General features: G+C 38.6%; 1 long non-coding RNA gene across 1 annotated transcript in view; it reads left to right on the top strand.

Annotated features, from left to right (window-relative positions):
• Positions 1–12,271: 12,271 nt before the first annotated feature.
• Positions 12,272–15,995, top strand: part of LOC139186244 (uncharacterized) — a 47,038-nt gene continuing 43,314 nt past the window's right edge. Inside the window, exons 1-2 of the long non-coding RNA XR_011569809.1 lie at positions 12,272–12,327; positions 14,454–14,499. This is a non-coding gene — a long non-coding RNA (uncharacterized lncRNA). The remainder of the gene's footprint in view (positions 12,328–14,453; positions 14,500–15,995) is intronic.

The raw sequence follows: 15,995 nt of genomic DNA, 5'->3' as shown, positions 1-15,995 counted from the left end.
GTTAACACAGTACACAGCACCAAAACTATACAATAATCCCTGACAGGTAATATAATCTACTGGAAACATGTAGCATAAAAAAAAAAAAAAAAAAAACCCTCTAAGTAGTCTTAAAGAATGCTTACATAATGTCTGGCTGATGCTAATGAGCAGTGAAAGGATCTTTAATGAAACTGTGTGATGTGTGAGTTTGGTAATTGCTGTGGTCAAATTCTTTAAATCACTGCAAGACTTCTGAAGAAAGATCCAAATGCTCTTGATTAAAGGAGGCATGTTTCAGCAGATCTTCGAGGAGCATCCAGCTGTGTGGTATTCTATGAGCACTCATAAGTTAGTTTCCAGCATATTATGTAAAAAATTTACATAGAATTTCTGTTAATAAAGGACATTTTATTTGGTGACATACAGTGTTAATTTATAGAAAGATATTAGCGTTTTCACCCTCTTTTTAAAAATCATCCACAATAGAGATTTCTGTAATAGTTATCTGCATAATATGTAGAGTGGAACAATTAAAAAAAATTTCATGTTTAGTAACCAGATTGTTCCACCACGTATGTTCTGATAGCTTTTAGTGACCTGAAGAATACTCAGAAGTGACTGATAAGCAAACTGCTATTGGTAAACACACTTGTGTCCAATATGCCTCATGGAATAGACCTAAAAGGCAAATGATAGTCTCCTAACGAAGGCTTCGGAGGAGAAGAAGAAAATCTATTTCATGTGTGGCTTCAAACATTTCCTGGAACTCTAGAGATTATGCTCTGTTTCTGGTAAATGGCATTTAGAAATGGAATTGAAGATACGAAGTACAATAGACAGAATAGAAATTAAGTGCAAAATCAGAGAATGAAAAATATTCTATCTCTAAATTTGCCCCCAGTTTAGTTCAGTTCAGTTGCTCAGTCGTGTCCAACTCTTTGTGACCCCTATGAATCGCAGCACGCCAGGCCTCCCTGTCCATCACCAACTCCTGGAGTTCACTCAGACTCATGTCCATCAAGTCAGTGATGCCATCCAGCCATCTCATCCTCTGTCATCCCCTTCTCCTTCTGCCCCCAATCCCTCCCAGTATCAGAGTCATTTCCAATGAATCAGCTCTTCGCATGAGGTGGCCGAAGTACAGGAGTTTCAGCTTCAGCATCAGTCCTTCCAATGAACACCCAGGACTGATCTCCTTTAGGATGGACTGGTTGGATCTCCTTGCAGTCCAAGGGACTCTCAAGAGTCTTCTCCAACACCACAGTTCAAAAGCATCAATTCTTCGGAGCTCAGCTCTTTTCACAGTCCAACTCTCACATCCATACATGACCACAGGAAAAACCATAACCTTGACTAGATGGACCTTTGTTGGCAAAGTAATGTCTCTGATTTTGAATATGCTATCTAGGTTGATCATAACTTTCCTTCCAAGGAGTAAGCGTCTTTTAATTTCATGGCTGCAATCACCATCTGCAGTGATTTTGGAGCCCCCCCAAAATAAAGTCTGACACTGTTTTCCACTGTTTCCCCTTCTATTTCCCATGAAATGATGGGACCATATGCCATAATCTTCGTTTTCTGAATGTTGAGCTCTAAGCCAACTTTTTCACTCTCCTCTTTCGCTCTCATCAAGAGACTTTTTAGTTCCTCTTCACTCTGTTATAAGGGTGGTGTGATCTGCATATCTGAGGTTAGTGCTATTTCTCTCAGCAATCTTGATTCCAGCTTGTGCTTCTTCCAGTCCCCAAAATACTGTAATTTATATTCATTCACCATATTTGTGTCTTTTCTCTATCACATATGTGTATATGAACCACATACCTAATGGGCATATAATTAGTTTGGTTAATGTAATAAATTAATGGGTCAAATTGGCAGATTATCCATGTTAATATATTTTTGAGCATGATAAAAGCAGTATGAAAATATTAATGCCTGTATAAATATGTATATTAATATAAAACTGTATTAACATTTCTCTGAATATATTACAAAAAAGAATAGGTATTTACAACATGAAAATACTTTCTTTTTCTTGGATAAAAATTTATTTTGTGAGTCTTAGAAAATATACAGAAAATTATTCAAGATGCATTTTATTTTATATTATACATTAATAATTAATAATATATTAATTGTATTCTTAGTATCTCCAGTTCTCTGGTGTCCTACCTATAAGAGAGCACTTAAGATTTGTGGATGAACTTTACATTTTTGTTTCTCACAGGTCCTTGAAGAACTCTCTCTTTAATGAATATCATGTCAGTATAAAGGCTTCAGAAGCAGAAGATATTAAGAAGAGATGGCAAGAATACACAGAAGAACTGTACAAAAAAGATCTTCATGACTCAGATAATCATGATGGTGTGATCACTCACCTAGAGCCAGACATCCTGGAATGTGAAGTCAAGTGGGCCTTAGAAAGCATCACTATGAACAAAGCTAGTGGAGGTGATGGAATTCCAGTTGAGCTATTCCAAATCCTGAAAGATGATGCTGTGAAAGTGCTGCACTCAATATGCCAACAAATTTGGAAAACTCAGCAGTGGCCACAGGACTGGAAAAGGTCAGTTTTCATTCCAATCCCAAAGAAAGGCAATGCCAAAGAATGCTCAAACTACCACACAACTGCACTCATCTCACACGCTAGTAAAGTCATGCTCAAAATTCTCCAAGCCAGGCTTCAGCAATATGTGAACCATAAACTTCCTGACATCACTGACTCGATGGACATGAGACTGAGTGAACTCTGGGAGTTGGTGATAGACAGGGAGGCCTGGCGTGCTGCGATTCATGGGGTCGCAAAGAGTCAGACATGACTGAGTGACTGATCTGATCTGATCTAATCTTTTATATCTAAGATCATCTAATGAGAGTACCTTGGATGTTTAAGGCTGTGGGAGTGCCTGCTCAGTTGTGTCTGACTGTTTGTGACCCCATGGACTGCAGCTCGCTAGGCTCCTCTGTCCATGGAATTCTCCAGACAAGAATACTGGAGTGGGTTGCCATTTCCTGCTCCAGGGAATCTTCCCAGCCCAGGGATCCAACACACAACTGTTGCATCTCTTGCACTGGCAGGTGGATTCTTTTACCACTGGGCCACCGTTTAAGGCTGTGATGTCATTAAATCCAGAGACTGTCTGCTTTCTCTTATAACTGATTCTGAGCATCGTACACAGTCCCTGCGCATACAATGGCACTTAGTGAGCACTAATGGCTACTGCACTAGCTGTCACCCTCCACAAGTAGACAAAAAACTCGAATAACATCAGAGATACTTTTATGTTGCGATATATCCTTTTGTCCACTCCAACTACTAGAACTTTCTAATATTCTTAGAAACATCATACACTGTTGGTGGGAATGCAAACTAGTACAGCCACTATGGAGAACAGTGTGGAGATTCCTTAAAAAACTGGAAATAGAACTGCCTTATGATCCAGCAATCCCACTGCTGGGCATACACACTGAGGAAACCAGAAGGGAAAGAGACACGTGTACCCCAATGTTCATCGCAGCACTGTTTATAATAGCCAGGACATGGAAGCAGCCTAGATGCCCATCAGCAGATGAATGGATAAGAAAGCAGTGGTACATATACACAATGGAGTATTACTCAGCCATTAAAAAGAATACATTTGAATCAGTTCTAATGAGATGGATGAAACTGGAGCCTATTATACAGAGTGAAGTAAGCCAGAAGGAAAAACACCAATACAGTATACTAACGCATATATATGGAATTTAGAAAGATGGTAACAATAATCCTGTATACGAGACAGCAAAAGAGACACAGATGTATAGATCAGTCTTATGGACTCTGTGGGAGAGGGAGAGGGTGGGGAGATTTGGGAGAATGGCATTAAAACATGTATAATATCATGTATGAAACGAGTTGCCAGTCCAGGTTCGATGCACGATACTGGATGCTTGGGGCTGGTGCACTGGGACGACCCAGAGGGAGGGTATGGGGAGGGAGGAGGGAGGAGGGTTCAGGATGGGGAACACAGGTATACCTGTGGCAGATTCATTTCGATATTTGGCAAAACTAATACAATATTGTAAAGTTTAAAAAAAAAAAGAAAGAAAGAAACATCATTTGGAGAAGAAGAAAAGCTATTTTATTTTTCCATTTAATTTGCTTTTTTTCCTTTGAACTGCTGGGCAAATACAGAGAAAATCTAGTTGTTATTCTCCACAGAGAATCTCTAAAATGACTAAAGCAGTCCTTAATTTATAATGTAGGTGCAGGTTCTAAGGATACTAGAAAAAAATGGCCTCACAACTCTGAGTGTATGCAGCAGAATTAGAAGAAAAATGCATTATTTGAGGGAGCAAGTCTTTTTTTTCTTTTGGTCTGAACAGTGAAATTTTTTTTGAAGCTCAGTTGAAACCACACAATATTGAGTGATGTATTTCTATGGTAACAACTTCTGAGAATGCAATGTTTTACTGAAACAAAATTAAAATTTCTGTATTATAATATTTGAGATTTGGGATACCTGCTAAAAATTTATGATTTGGTCAGGGGAATATAACACATGGAAATTTAATAGAAACAAAATTTTTATAAGTTGAAAAAGTAATCAGCTACAAAGAGTTTTTTCCTTTACTTTAGCAGTTTATTGATTAATCACTGACTAATGTTCTGTTAGACATTAATATATTCTGTTATTTAATGAAGACACTTTGCCATTAAAAGTGGTTGGATATCAAGGCCTAAATTGTTGTGTTCTAGATTATAGGCATTAATTGTAAAGACTGATTGTTGATATAGGGATTCTTTGCTTTCTAGTTCCCCATATTGCTCTTTCTTGGAATATTAAGTGAAAACGAGTATATCAATTAAATCAGGAAGGATAGCTGTTTGAAGCAAAGACTGCCTTGCCAAAGTAAATAGTTATTAACCAAGCATAACAAAGATAACGAAACAGTCCAAGTGATCAGAACAGCAAAAATAAAGGCAACAAAGTGTGAAATTAAAAGTTGAGTAGCTAAGATGGGCAGAAATGGACTTCTTAAATCAGAGTAAAACCAATTAAGGCCATCTCTTTGGGCTTCCCTGGTGGCTCAGAGGTTAAAACGTCTGCCTGCAATGCGGGAGACCTGGGTTTGATCCCTGGGTTGGGAAGATCCCCTGGAGAAGGAAATGGCAACCCACTCCAGTATTCTTGCCTGGGGAACCCCGTGGATGGAGGAGCCTGGTGGGCTACAGTCCACCGGGTCGCAAAGAGTCGGACACGACTGAGCGACTTCATTTTCTACACTTTCACTTTGCTAACAATAAATGTGTTTTACATCTGCTGGACTCTCCCCTTAAAACCTGAGGGTATGATAGTGATATTTTTGTATCTGTTCTGGGAGAAAACATACAAAGCAAACAGTTTTAAAATAAAACATAAATCATAGTTTCCCCCACTTTAAGGGAAAGTAAATTTGCACAAAGTTGCCACCAAATCCTGAAGGTAAGGCTCCCCGGGTGGCTCAGTGGTAAAGCATCTGCCTGCGATGCAGGAGATCCTCCTGCAATCCCTCCAGACCCTCTGGAGAAGGAATGGCACCCTACTCCAGTGTTGTTGCCTCGAGAATCCCATGGACAGAGGAATCTGGTGGGCTATATATAGTCCATGGTGCCCCACAGAGTTGGACATGACTTAGTGAAGGAACAACAGCAACAGGGAGGGCAAGAGTGGATGCCCACCCCTCTGTGATTAGGTGTGTCACAGTCACACAAGCATAAGTGCCAGGAGGGCAGAGGTGGAAGAGGAGGTGATAGGGATGTAACACAGATACACTGGAATAGACGTAGCTGTCAATGTTCCGTGAGACTTCTGCTATTCAGGTGTGACCGCCTGCTTCCCATGGGAATTCTATCTTTCATGTGGCATGTGCTTCCAATGTACTCTGTTTTTCTGAATATGAAATGACGGTGGTGGAGATCATAGGTTGATCTTACATAAAACATTACTAAGCAGCGAGGGTAGTAGAGCATAGTGATTATAAGCAGAATCGCTAGATGGGTTTCCTTATTAATTACATTTTCGATTCTCCTTCTCCCTCAGAGAGGTTCATAATACCTATCTCTCAGGGTTCTGTGTGGGTTAAATGTCAACAAATGGAGATAACAAACACAATATTCTTTACTGTGTTTGGCATTTGGGGGCCTTTCTTAAAATACACATATGCTTAGGATCCACTAGATCTACTTGCATTGTGGGGTAAATTTACTCACATGTGTTTTGAAAGAGGCTCCTGGGAGATATTGAGTATAAGCATAATGAAGAAAAGCATAAAGGAGAGAGGGACATAAAAGTAAACTCTTTTCACATGTCCTTTTAAACGTACATTATTAGACCTTTCACAGGGCTTCCCTTGTGGCTCAGCTGGTAAAGAATCCTCCTGCAATGTGGGAGGCCTGTGTTCAATCCCTGGGTTGGGAAGATCCCCTGGAGAATGGAAAGGCTACCCACTCCAGTATTCTGACCTGGAGAATTCCATGGTCTGTAAAATCCATGGGGTCGCAAAGTCGGACATGACTTGAGTGACTTTAACTTTCACATACCAAAGGAAACATTGATTTCGATCATGGAGCCTTTATATTTGCAGTCATTTCATCTCCGTGTAAGCTGTTGCTAGGAGGGCAATCCTGACTTTATATTGTGGCTCTGCAGCACTCAATTAACCACCATCTATCAACATGATGGTTATTGGTTTTAACTATTGGTCATTTCGCCACTGCTTAATTTTAGTCTTGATTCTAGTTCCTGTTGTGTCCTGAGTATTCACTGAGTTCAGTTCAGTTCAGTTCAGTCTCTCAGTCATGTCCAGCTCTTTGCTACCCCATCAATTGCAGCACGCCAGGCCTCCCTGTCCATCACCATCTCCCGGAGTTACCCCAGGCTCATATCCATCGAGTCAGTGATGTCATCCAGCCATCTCATCCTCTGTCGTCCCCTTCTCCTCCTGCCCCCAATCCCTCCCAGCACCAGAGTCTTTTCCAATGAGTCAACTCTTCTCATGAGGTGGCCAAAGTACTGGAGTTTCAGCTTTAGCATCATTCCTTCCAAAGAAATCCCAGGGCTGATCTCCTTCAGAATGGACTGGTTGGATCTCCTTGCAGTCCAAGGGACTCTCAAGAGTCTTCTCCAACACCACAGTTTAAAAGCATCAATTCTTTGGCACACAGCCTTCTTCACAGTCCAACTCTCACATCCATACATGACCACTGGAAAAATCATAGCCTTGACTAGATGGACCTTTGTTGGCAAAGTAATGTCTCTGCTTTTGAATATGCTATCTAGGTTGGTCATAACTTTCCTTCCAAGGAGTAAGCATCTTTTAATTTCATGGCTGCAGTCACCATCTGCAGTGATTTAGGAGCCCCCCAAAAATAAAGTCTGACACTGTTTCCACTGTTTCCCCATCTATTTCCCATGAAGTGATGGGACCGGATGCCATGATCTTTGCTTTCTGAATGTTGAGCTTTAAGCCAACTTTTTAACTCTCCACTTTCACTTTATGTTTTCCAAATTTTCTGGCATATTGAGTGCAGCACTTTCACAGCATCATCTTTCAGGATTTGGAATAGCTCTATTGGAATTCCATCACCTCCACTAGCTTTATTCGTAGTGATGCTTTCTAAGGCCCACTTGACTTCACATTCCAGGATGTCTGGATCTAGGTCAGTGATCACATCATCGTCATTATCTGGGTCGTGAAGATCTTTTTTGTACAGTTCTTCTGTGTATTCTTGCCATCTCTTCTTAATATCTTCTGCTTCTGTTAGGTCCATACCATTTCTGTCCTTTATTGAGCCCATCTTTGCATGACATGTTCCCTTGGTATCTCGAATTTTCTTGAAGAGATCTCTAGTCTTTCCCATTCTGTTGTTTTCCTCTATTTCTTTGCATTGATGGCTGAAGAAGGCGTTCTTATCTCTTCTTGCTATTCTTTGGAACTCTGCATTCAGATGCTTATATCTTTCCTTTTCTCCTTTGCTTTTCACTTCCCTTCTTTTCACAGCTATTTGTAAGGCCTCCCCAGACAGCCATTTTGCTTTTTTGCATTTCTTTTCCATGGGGATGGTCTTGATCCCTGTCTCCTGTACCATGTCACGAACCTCTGTCCATAGCTCATCAGGCACTCAATCTATCAGATCTAGTCCCTTAAATCTACTTCTCACTTCCAGTGTATAATCATAAGGGATTTGATTTAGGTCATACCTGAATGGTCTTGTGGTTTTCCCTACTTTCTTCAATTTAAGTCTGAATTTGGCAATAAGGAGCTCACAATCTGAGCTACAGTCAGTTCCCAGTCTTGTTTCTGCTGACTGTATAGAGCTTCTCCATCTTTGGCTGCAAAGAATATAATCAATCTGATTTCAGTGTTGACCATCTGGTGATGTCCATGTGAAGAGTCTTCTCTTGTGTTGTTGGAAGAGGAGTAGAATGAATTTGTAACACCTTACCACAAATTAATGAGTTATGCAACTCCAAATTAATGATCAACAGCAATATCCATATCTGAAAAGAATTCCAATATAGAAATGTATGACTAAAGGGTAATACTTAAATGTTGTCACAATAATATTGAAAGAAACAGAATTACTGAGTATATAGTTCTTTTAGAAGTAATATGAACAATAAAAATATGCCTTAGTTCAGTTCAGTTCAGTTCAGTTGCACACTTGTGTCCAACTCTTTGCGACTCCATGAATCACAGCACGCCAGGCCTCCCTGTCCATCAGCAACTCCCAGAGGTCACTCAGACTCATGCCCATCGAGTCAGTGGCATCCATGAGATGCCATCCAGCCATCTCATCCTTTGCCGTCCCCTTCTCCTCCTGTCCCCAATCCCTCCCAGCATCAGAGTCTTTTCCAATGAGTCAGCTCTTCGCATGAGGTGGCCAAAGTACTGGAGTTTCAGCTTTAGCATCATTCCTTCCAAAGAAATCCCAGGGCTGATTTCCTTCAGAATGAACTGGCTGGATCTCCTTGCAGTCCACGGGACTCTCAAGAGTCTTCTCCAACACCACAGTTCAAAAGCATCAATTCTTCAGTGCTCAGCTTTCTTCACAGCCCAACTTTCACATCCATACATGACCACAGGAAAAACCATGGCTTTGACTAGACAGACCTTTGTTTGCAAAGTAATGTCTCTGCCTTTCAATATGCTATCTAGGTTGGTCATAACTTTCCTTCCAAGGAGTAAGTGTCTTTTAATTTCATGGCTGCAGTCACCATCTGCAGTGATTTTGGAGCCCCCAAAAATAAAGTTTGACACTGTTTCCACCTCTATTTCCCATGAAGTGATGGGACCAGATGCCATGATCTTCGTTTTCTGAATGTTGAGCTTTAAGCCAACTTTTTCACTCTCCACTTTCACTTTCATCAAGAGGCTTTTGAGTTCCTCTTCATTTTCTGGCATAAGGGTAGTGTCATCTACATATCTGAGGTTATTGATATTTCTCCCGCAATCTTGATTCCACCTTGTGCTTCTTCCAGCCCAGCGTTTCTCATGATGTACTCTGCATATAAGTTAAATAAGCAGGGTGACAATATACAGTCTTGTACTCCTTTTCCTATTTGGAACCAGTCTGTTGTTCCATGTCCAGTTCTAACTCTTGCTTCCTGACCTGCATACAGGTTTCTCAAGGGGCAGATCAAGTGGTCTGGTATTCCCATCTCTTTCAGAATTTTCCACAGTTTATTGTGATCCACACAGTCAAAGGCTTTGGCATTGTCAATAAAGCAGAAACAGATGTTTTTCTTCTGGAACTCTCTTGCTTTTTCTATGATCCAGTGGATGTTGGCAATTTGATCTCTGGTTCCTCTATCTTTTCTAAATCCAGTTTGAACATCCAAATTTCACGGTTCATGTATTGTTGAAGCCTAGCTTGGAGAATTTTGAGCATTACTTTACTAGCATGTGAGATGAGTGCAATTGTGCGGTAGTTTGAGCATTCTTTGGCATTGCCTTTCTTTGAGATTGGAATGAAAACTGACCTTTTCCAGTCCTGTGGCCACTGCTGAGTTTTCCAAATTTGCTGGCATATTGAGTGCAGCACTTTCACAGCATCATCTTTTAGGATTTGAAATAGCTCCACTGGAATTCCATCACCTCCACTAGCTTTATTCGTAATGATGCTTTCTAAGGCCCACTTGACTTCACATTCCAGGATGTCTGGCTCTAGCTCAGTGATCACACCATCATGATTATCTGGGTCGTGAAGATCTTTTTTGTACAGTTCTTCTGTGTATTCTTGCCATCTCTTCTTAATATCTTCTGCTTCTGTTAGGTCCATACCATTTCTGTCCTTTATCGAGCCCATCTTTGCATGAAATGTACCCTTGGTAGCATAAGGAAAGGACAGGAAATTAAGAGGTGAGTTTTTAAGACAACGTGGTATAATTTAGTTTTATGGCTCTCCAGTTTTACTTATCAAAATATGAGGAGTTTTCTATTCCATTAATAATGCCTGATGACTATGAACATTATAAATTTCTCTCCAAATATTGCTTTTAAAAATAACAGTGAAAAATATGAATTATGTGGAAGCAGTGGAAGACACAATATGTGATAGCAGTGATGGAGACTGAGTACTTTAGTAAGAGATACACAAAAAGAAAAGTTACAAATATTGCCTATTCCTATTTTATTTATACAAATTATTTTGATTATTTGGTAACAATAATAAAATAACACATTCAGGGTATTATTATTGTGCTTATTACATATTAATATTTATGATTTTTTTCTTACATTGATTGAGTTATAATTAGTAGTTCAACATTGCTCCAAAATTTTAACTTCACTAAATTGATGTTATTAATGTAAAGAAGTCATTTTGGTATTTGCTGTTAAGTTCTTAAGAGTATGGTTATTGAATGAATACAAGGACTGTCATTTCAGTGTCAGTGTAAATTCAGAGAACTTTCCCCATAATTATAGGCTGGCCCTGATTACATTACACTGTATATTGAACCTTTATCCTTCTAGACTTTGCTAGATAATGCCAAGTGGCAGTTTGTAGTCTCAGTGTCAGCAAGAAGAGCCAGTGTGCCAGATGAAAGCTGAGATGCTGTTTCAATACATAACAATTTGGATGCCAATGTCAGTGCTTTGCTTCCTCTGGGTCAGCTCATCTTTCTGACATTGAGCAGTTACTGGCTCAGTGCTCTGGTGATATGAGGTCAAAATAAATGGAAGTCATCGTGGGTGATTCTTGCTACACACATATCTTTGTGCAAAAAGTTGTTAATTTTATTACTACTTAATATCTTTCTTTTCAAAGTCAGAATAATGACCTCTTGAAAATTATAGGTTGAATGACTGAATTTACAGTATCTCTGAATGTAACAGTGAAGTGAAGTGAAAGTTGCTCAGTTATGTCTGGCTCTTTACAACCCCATGAATTGTCCGTGGAATTCTCCAGGCCAGAATACTGGAGTGGGTAGCCTTTCCCTTCTCCAGGGGATCTTCCCAACCTGAGGAGCCTACCCATGTCTCCCGCATTGCAGGTGGATTCTTTACCAGCTGAGCCACAGGGGAAGCCCAAGAATACTGGAGTGGGTAGCTTATCCCTTCTTCAGTGGATCTTCCCGACCCAGGAATCTAAGTGGTCTCCTGCATTGCAGGCGTATTATTTACCAATTGAGCTATCAGGGAAGCCCTGAATGTAATAGATCTACTTACAAAGTAAGGAATCATAAAACTTTAGATTTGAAATAGACAACTGGTTCAAAATTAAATGAAGTGTTCCTCAGAACTGTAGTTCCATAGGATGTTAATAGCTGTTACATGGTGTCACCAACATTTATATTTTCTTGACCATCTGCAATCCAAGTTCTTTATACAATAATCTCCTAAATTCTTCTCAGTAAATTACCTAATTTCAAGGTGCATTAGTCTAAACTTTCTGGAAAACGAACCCGAGGCAAACTTTCATGCTGTTGTTTTATCGGTGAATGTCATTCAAATAAAGAAAATGTAGGGAGGAAGGGAACTGAAGCAGAAAAGGAGGAATAGCAAATAAAAGCATTTGCAACTCCCAAGAAAACCCAGATATTGGCTCACTCATGAAGAATATCTCCAAAGAGGCAGTTTAGAGTCACTGCTCAGTGAACAGTTCTATTTCCTGTCTCCCACTAGATAAAGTCCATCCTACATAGTGTTATGTCCTCCAGTCTTCTGAGTTGTGTTGACTACCTCCTCTTGACAGCATTTGAAGGAATACAGAGTCTCCATTGCTTTGGTTGCCTTGGCACCTGGAATTTCTATGATTCCATCAGTGATGTTTTCAATGGAGGCCATGGGAATCTCACCCCAGCACAGACTGAGACAATGGTATGTGTTACAAGATTGTGATTTTATGACTGTGGGGACTGTAAAACTACTAAGTGAGGCTATCAACTGGGAAATAGATCAATGAGGAGAAGCTCTGAAGGCAGGTGATGCTGAGCTATTCTGTAGAAGGCATAAATCAGGTCCATACACAGGATACATGTTTTTGGAGAGGACAGGAAACTTCTGTAGTTAGTCAAAGGTACCCCATCATCTCATCCCCTTCTTCAGAAATAGGAAAGATCTGTGATGTGTTTGTCTACCTACATGTATTTGCAAAAGAGTTTTAAAAAAACATATCAGAACCCTTGGCTTCTTAAACATTTGATGATACAAAAACTAAGTTGAAATGGCTTTCAAGATTGAGTTATAAAATTTCTGTGAGGGAATTATGCTTCCCTCTTACTGCAGATATAATGATAAAAACTTACATAAGATTACTGGGAAATATGATAGGTGTTGCTGAAATTTGGATGTTTCAGAAACAAGTGAACTCATATCCCTCCTTAGAAAAAATAAGAGTTGGTGGCTGCAAAGTAGTGGTTGGGATGGTTTGGAAAAAGGCCTGTACTAATGGCTGATAAAAGGGCTGGGTTTATCATGGTCTCTTAGAGAAGGTCAAGAAGTAATACTTAGAACTGGACATGGAACAACATACTGTTTCAAAATTGGAAAAGGGTACGTCAAGGCTGTGTATTGTCACCCTGCTTATTTAACTTATGTGTAGAGTACATCATGGGAAATGCCGGGGGTGGGGGGGTGGTGGATGAATCCCAAGCTGGAATAAAGATTGCTGGGAGAAATATCAGTAATCTCAGATATGGCAATGATACCACCCTAATGGCAGAAACTGAAGAGGATCTAAAGAGCTTCTTGATGAAGGTGAAAGAGGAGAGTGAAAAAGCTGGCTTAAAACACAACATTCAAAACACAAAGATTATGGCATCTGGTCCCATCACTTCAAGGCAAATACATGGGGAAACAATGGCAGACTTTATTTTTTGGGGCTCCAAAATCACTGCAGATGCTACTGCAGCCTTGAAATTAAAAGATACTTTGAAGAAAAGCTATGGCAAAAAAAAAAAAAAGAAAAGAAAAGCTATGGCAAACTAGAGTATTAAAAAGCAGAGACATTACTTTGTCAATAAAGGTCTATATAGTCAAAACTATGGTTTTTCCAGTAGTCATGTATGGATGTGAGAATTGGACCATAAAGAAAGCTGAGTGCTGAAGAATTGATGCTTTTGAACTGTGGAGTTGGAGACGACTTTTGAGAGTCCCTTGGACAGTAAGGAGATCCAAACAGTCAATCCTAAAGGAAATCAACCTTGAATATTCATTGGAAGGATTGGTGTTGAAGCTTCAATATTTTGGCCACTTGATACAAAAAGCCAACTTATTGGAAAAGATCCTGATGCTGGGAAAGATTGAAGGCAGGAAGATAAGGGGATAACAGAGGATGAGATTGTTGGATGGCATCATCTACTCAATGGATGTTTGAGTAAACTCTGGGAGAGAGTGAAGACAAGAAAGCCTGGTGTGTTGTAGTCCAAGAGGTCGCAAAGAGCCGAACACAACTTAGCAACTAAACAACAAAAATCAGAGGACAGAGAAGGGCCTAGTCAAGAGAATCTATTTGGACGACCATAAGCTGAAGGAGGAGTCATAAATTTCCAGGTAAACCTTGCATCTCCTTTATATTGGAATTGCAGATGAGAGAACTTAAGAAAGACTCCATTATCATTTCCATCTTCTCCCCTAAGTCTCTCCAACTCTGGAATTATTAGGTGGGATAGGAGGAGAAGCTGGTCTAGCTGGAATATGGAAGAATTTCAACTCTGAAGTTTATTGAGAGTTTTAATTATAATACCTGTTTGGGTACATTAACTATAGAGTGGGATGATTTTAATACTAAACTGAGCAGGGAAGTTTTATTAACTAAGAAGAGCTCTGTGGTCTGGGCAAATTTTGGTTTTGGACAGAAATAAAACAGCCTCATGTAGTAAATTTTCAGGGGGCAGTCTTAAGTAAATAACCTAAGGTTGTTTTATATTGTTTTCTGATTGTTCCCTATGACTCCTGTTCTCTCAATGTGCCAATAATGTAATAATCATTTTCTTCTTGTCTAGTTGCAGAAATGAGTTAAGGAACTTTCTTCATTGTTATCTTTTAATGGTAAGCTATCATTCCCACGATGGGCTACTTTTTCATGCTTCTTTTGATCTAGTATTTCCATTAAAGTGTCTTCTAAAATATCATTTACATTGTAAATTATTATTTACTGTAGAGGAAGTTTAAAAATAGAGAAAGTCTAAAAAAATTATGTAAAAAATAAACCAGAAATGTACTACATAGGGAGAATCACTATTATCATCTTGTTTTAATCTTTCAATAGATATGTTTGTATATGCAATATGAATATTTCATACTTAAATTATATTTTTAAACTGATTCTAAACATCACTTGCTGTCATTTCCCCTATCATCAGTTTTAAAGGTTCTATTGTATTTCACTGTATGGACATCTCAGGTTACTTAATATTGCCATATTTGGGGGCATCTTATTTGCGTCCTTTAAAAAAATAACACAAATGAATATTCTTGGAGATAAAATTTACTTTGATTTCTGCACTAATTACTTTTCCAAAATTTATAATATAGATATTATATATGTATTTACCTGTATTTTATGATAATTTATTTTGTTTTATCCTTTGTTCATATCCCTGTGGCGTATTCTCTGAATGAACCATTAGTTCAGTATTTTTCTCTCATTCATTTTAAGGTAAAGAAAACTGTATATGATATGGGTAGAAATGTGCTAGACCCTATAAATAATTTACTTGAATATTTTGGAATCATCTTAGGAATTGAGCTTTACGTTATGCTCTTTTTCTTATAATCCAGCAAGAGTAGCTACAAGAAAGAAGCTGCAACCTGGAGTATTTCTAAAATAAAAGTTCGATCTAGTTTTTAAACTTTAGTATTATGGGCCAAAGTTTTAGAAATAACTTGGCCTTTCCTTTCCTCAAGATATGTGTTTATGGGCTCTTTCTTATTCTACTACTACTAGCAGAAACTAAATCAATTCAATATTCTAGGTATCTATTCAAAATTAACAATAAGAATCTCAAGTAATGATCTAATTTTTTGCTTATCTGATGTCAAGCTTTCAAATATTTAGAAATAACATTTCAAAATTTGTTTTTTAATTGTTCCTTCTTGTCAATGCATATATTTTTCAAATATGCCATTTTAAATGAGGCTATATATTCTATAAAATAATGTACCTTAAATAAGCTTGATGAATACATTTTATAACATATAATGCTATAATTAATCATATTAACTGCATCTTAATCTGGCTTTGTTTCTCATTTCTTCCTTTCCTAAAGATAGTTCTTTATTAATACATTATGCATTATATAGTTGTTCTTCAGCCTTAAGAATCATATAATTCTGAATTAAGATACTTGTCATAGATCTCAATTTCACATATAATGTCTGAATTCAGTTCACACAAATCATGATTGCAAATTGTTTCTTTATAGGGATGACTTTGATCTCTATACTCCATAAATAGACAATATATACGATTGGACTTCTCTGGTGGCTAAGATGGTAAAGAATCCACCTGCAATGCAGGAGACCTGGGTTCAATCCATGAGTTG

This window comes from Bos indicus, chromosome 2 (assembly GCF_029378745.1).
Source record: "Bos indicus isolate NIAB-ARS_2022 breed Sahiwal x Tharparkar chromosome 2, NIAB-ARS_B.indTharparkar_mat_pri_1.0, whole genome shotgun sequence".
Classification (NCBI taxonomy): Eukaryota; Metazoa; Chordata; class Mammalia; order Artiodactyla; family Bovidae; genus Bos; species Bos indicus.
Note: the sequence above shows the minus strand (reverse complement) of the source record. Positions and strands in the feature narration are given on the sequence as shown.